The sequence below is a fragment of the Triticum aestivum genome, chromosome 7D (assembly GCF_018294505.1).
Source record: "Triticum aestivum cultivar Chinese Spring chromosome 7D, IWGSC CS RefSeq v2.1, whole genome shotgun sequence".
In the NCBI taxonomy this organism is placed as follows: domain Eukaryota; kingdom Viridiplantae; phylum Streptophyta; class Magnoliopsida; order Poales; family Poaceae; genus Triticum; species Triticum aestivum.
Genome location: NC_057814.1, coordinates 467,164,584 through 467,169,700, shown reverse-complemented (window position 1 = coordinate 467,169,700; position 5,117 = coordinate 467,164,584).

Below are 5,117 nucleotides of genomic sequence, written 5' to 3'. Positions count from 1 at the left end.
GCCCTGAGCTCTTGGCAGTCATTGGTGTTGTGGCTGTGTATGTTGTGGAAGGCGCAGAACGAACGGCTGCTCTTGGACGACTCGGGGTGGTCCCGGCCGCGCTTTGTATCTGGCTCCTCCGCGAGCACGGCTACCCCCTTGCGCTTCACGTCCTTGGCCTTGGCTTTCTTCTCTTCTAGGTCGGCAGCAGGGAGCTCGAGGAGGGAAAGGCGCCCCTCCTCAGCTCTTGAACACTTGGTCGCCATGTTGAACATCTCCAGAGTCGTGCACATCTCCTTGTGGATGGCGAGCTCCTCCTTCATCTTGATCTCGCGGACACCGTCAGAGAACGCTGAAATGATGGCATCGTCTGTCACCTTGGGGATCTTGAGGCGAACGTTGTTGAAGCGCTGGATGTACTTCAGCAGGGTCTCCCCTGGCTGCTGCTTGATGCGGCGTAGGTCACCCGCGGCCGGCGGGCGGTCGCGAGTGCCGTGGAAGTTGGCGATGAAGCGGTCGCGCATATCACCCCAGGAGGAGACCGAACCTGGGGGCAGGTTCAGGAGCCACGAGCAAGCACCATCTTTGAGAGCCATGGGAAACCAGTTCGCCATGACTTTCTCGTCGCCGTTGGCCGCCTCGATGCTCAGCTCGTAGAGCTGCAAGAACTCCGCAGGATCGAGGGTGTCGTCGTAGCGCGGAGGCAGGTCTGGCTTGAACTTGCCTGGCCAAACGACACTACGCAGCTCCGGGGTGAAGGCACGGCAGCCAGCCGTAGCCACTGGGGCCCACCGTGGGGGAGGAGCTTGGTCTTGATGCCCGCGCACCACCGCCGCGGGCAGCGCGCGATCTTGACGCGGTGGCGCCGGGAGCGCGGGAGCGTTATCTCTCGGTCGGGGAACCTCTTGGCAGTGTCTTTCTTCATGCACGGGCGCCCAGTGCGGCGAGTCGCGCCGAGGGGCCGCGCGTCTTGGTGCCGGGGGGCCGTCTTGGTGCAGAGGTGGTGGAGGCGCCCTGTGAGCTACATCGCCCGCAGCTGGAGGAGGGCGAGGCAGCGAGAGGGACGGTGCAGGAGAGCCCCCAGTGGCACTTACGAGCTCGGCGATGCGGTCCGACCAGTCCTCATAGAGGTCGTCGACCGAACGGTAGCGCAGGAGCTCGCGTGCCATGAGCAGCGCGGCCTGCGCGTCCGTGGGCGCGCGATGAGCGTGGGACGATGAGCCGGCCGGAGTCAGCAACGAGGTGGCGGTGAGGCCGTCCCGCCGTACAGAGGGGTGCAGCGAGGACGCTTGCTTCTCGTTTCCCGCCGGGCCAGTGGCGGCGGGTGACGGAGAACGACGGGGAGGCCCGCCGACTGGGGCTATCTGAGCGACATGGGCGGCGAGGGCGGCCCGACGCTCGGCGCGCGTCTGCCATGTACGTGGTGGAGCGGTGGAGCGTGGATCGACGAAAGGAAAGCTTCAGCGCACCCCTACCTGGCGCGCCAAATGTCGGATCACGGGTTCCGGCAAAACCCTTAAGGTTCGAACTATGGGGTGCGCACGAAGATCTCTCTCCCCCTAGCTCTCGCTCTCACCGCAATCTCAAAGCTCAGCTCGCCGAACCCGAAGAACAAGGGACACAAGAGTTTATACTGGTTCGGGCCACCGATGTGGTGTAATACCCTACTCCAGTGTGGTGTGGTGGATTGCCTAGTAGGGTGAGTATGAACAAGTACGAGGGATGAACAGCCTCCTAAGGAGAGGTGTTCTTGAGCTTGGTGAGCTTGTGCGGTAGAGGATGGTCTGAATGATCCGTCCCTGCTACGGTGCTGGCTAGTCCTATTTATAGAGGGCCAGGTCCTCTTCCCAAATGTTTAGGCGGGAAGGGATCCCACAACGGCCAATTCAAAGGGGGACAGCTAGTACAAGCTATCCTGACAAAAGGTGGTCTTCGCCTGCCAAAGGCTCTGGTGGTGACGCCGCTGTGGGCTCCGCGATGACCTCCGTCCTGCCGTCCCGCTGGTCTCGGTCTCGTTGCACCGATATAGAAACCTTTGTATGATGCCTCGGGACTCCACCTGCGCCCACTTCTTTAGCACCAAATAGGAAACCAGTACTATGCGTCCGCTGGCGCTCGCCTGGCGCCTGCCTGGCCTTGGTCGTCATGGCTCACGTCACGGGAACCTCACAAGGTGCCCCTCGCCTTGATCTCTCCGCTCCTCGCGAGCCAGCCTAGTGAGGCCGCCCCTGAGGAGGTCTTGTGTCGTCCGCCTCGCGAGGCTCGGCCCCTCGTGAGGGTCTTGAGTGTTTGCTGGTGAAGATGGGTCGTACCAGGCCGCTGATGGAGCCACGCTGTAGGCCGCAGGCAGGCAAGTCTGGGGACCCCCGTTCCCAGAACACCGACAGCCGTGTTCATCGGGAGCCAACCGACTTGGATGGAAGAGCCGATGGAAATGAGGCATGCGTACCACAGAACGGAGGAAACGGCCTTGTGTTCGACCGACCACGGTCGAAACGGGATCCTATTCATTGGGAGGGGTCTGGCGTACCACAAAATGGAGGAAACAGACTTCTCTTGGACCTCCTACAGTCGAAACGGGGTCCTGTTGATCGGGAGGGGTGTGGCCTACCGCAAAACGGAGGAAATAGACTTGTGTTGGAGCACTACAGCCGAAATGGGGGCCCTGTTCATCGGGAGGGGTGTGGCGTACCGCAAAATGGGACTCCATGGGATACTGTTCATCTCCATCGTCGACTGCCTCTACGGGCTACTGTTCATCCACCGTCGACCTCCTCCAGCCTCCACCTGCGACTGTTCATCCAGCCTCCACCGCTCCTCCACCGGCTACTGTTCAACCAGCCCTCTCCACGGGGTCCTGTTCAACCACCCCTCCACGGGCTACTGTTCATCCAGCCCTCCACCGGCTACTGTTCAACCAACCCTCCACGGGGTCGTCCTGTTCATCCAGCCCTCCACGGGGTCCTGTTCATCCAGCCCTCCACCGGCTCGATCGATCGGGGTCCTGTTCATCCAGCGGCAACGACCTCTACTACCACGGGGTCCTGTTCATCCACCCCCACCGGGAACTGTTCATCCAACCCCCTCCCAACAACGCTCACTGTTCATCAAGAGGTAGCAGGTTCGATCGGCTTCAGTTAGCAGCAGTAGCGAAGGAATCGCTCGATCGTGTTTAGTTAACAGCCATCGACCGATCGCTCGGGTTCAGTAACGTGTAGCCTGCAGTGCAATCGCTCAGGTTCAGTAGGCGAACGCCTCACTCAGGTTCAGTTAGAGCCCAACGCCTTGCACCCACGCGTGTACGTGTACGAGAGAAACGCGCATCGCTCGGCCCCCGACCACCCACCGTAACCGGGAACTCCCCGATATTTTCCTCGCCCTCGCTTTTACCACGGTTTTTTCCGTCATGGACGGCCCAAAGAATGTCATGCAGTTGCGTCTCCGGCCTGCCCAGGACAAAAAGCCCATTTTCTGTCATGATTTTTTGTCATAGAAGTAGGAGCCCAACACATCTATGATGATACCGGGTTTTGTCACAATTATCATCATAGAAGTGTCATAAGCATGATAGAAAAAAATTTCGTTCGGCCCAAAATGTCACGGATGTGTCTTTTTTTGTAGTGAAGGGTGCCGCGCTCGCCGACTTTGTGGCGGAATGGACCGACGCTCCCAGCCCCGAAGTGGGCGAGGACCGACCCCTCTCACCAGGGAGCGAGGCACCAAACGGCTGGGTCATGTACTTCGACGGCGCCTTCGCGCGCTAGGGCACGGGGGCTGGAGCCGTGCTCATCTCGCCCACCCAGGACAAGCTCTACTACGCCGTGCAGCTCTGCTTCCAGCAGGGCGAGAAGGTTTCCAACAATATCGTGGAGTACGAAGGCTTGATCGCCAGTCTCAAGGCTGCGGCAGCCTTGGAAGTGAAGCGCCTCACCATCAAGGGCAACTCCCAGCTCCATGTCAACTTCTCCAACAAAGTATACGAGCCGAAGGACGAGCACATGGAGGCATATCTTGCAGAGGTACGCAAAATTGAGAAACAATTCTTGGGCCTGGAACTGCAGCATGTGCCTCGCGGCACAAACAAGGAAGCTGACGATATTGCCAAGAGAGCGTCTAGGCGCCTGCCTCAGGAGCCCGGCGTCTTCGAGGAGCGGCTCTTCAAGCCTTCAGCAGCCCCACCCGCCGCGGAGGCAACACTGCCTCAGGAGGAGCTCCCCCTAGCACCAACCTCGGGAGCTCCCGCCTGTGGCCCGACCTCAGGAGCATGCCTGCTCCTCGCGCTCGAGCCTCAAGAAGGGTGCTGGACCGAAGAGTTCAAGGCATACCTGCTTCAGGAACCCTACCAGAGAAGGAAGAAGACATGGAACGCGTGGCTCGGCAGGCCACTGCCTACTGCATTCAGGATGGTGAGCTCTACCGGAAATGGCCAAACTATGTTTCTTTGCGATGCATCTCCAGGGAGAAGGGGTGTGAGCTGTTGACCGACATACACGGTGGGGACTGCGGGCATCACTCGTCATCATGCACCCTCGTGGGCAAGGCATTCCGCAGCGGATTCTATTGGCCCACGGCGCTCAACGATGCCGCCGAGCTAGTGAGATCCTGTGAAGCCTGCCAGTACCATGCCAAGCAAATCCACCAGCCTGCTCAGGGTCTACAGACCATCCCGCTCTCGTGGCCATTCACGGTCTGGGGGCTGGACATCTTGGGCCCATTCCCCAGAGCGCCCGGGGGCTACCGCTACCTCTATGTCGCCATCAATAAGTTCACCAAGTGGGCGGAGGTGGAGGCTGTCTGCACTATCCCAGCCGGCTCAGTAGTCAAGTTCATCAAGGGCCTCGTGAGCCTGTTTGGGGTCCCAAATCGTATCATCACTGACAACGGCTCGCAATTCACTAGTAACCTCTTCAAAACATACTGTGCTAACCTTGGAACGCAGATATGCTACGCCTCGGTGGCACACCCCAGGAGCAATGACCAAGCCGAGCGTGCAAACGCAGAGGTCCTGACGGGCCTCAAGGCAAGAACTTTCAAGAAGAAGCTCGAGGCCTGCGACAGGGGCTGGCTGGACGAGCTCCAGTCCGTGTTGTGGTCCATCCGCACCACCGCGACCAAGCCGACCGGCGAAACTCCATTCT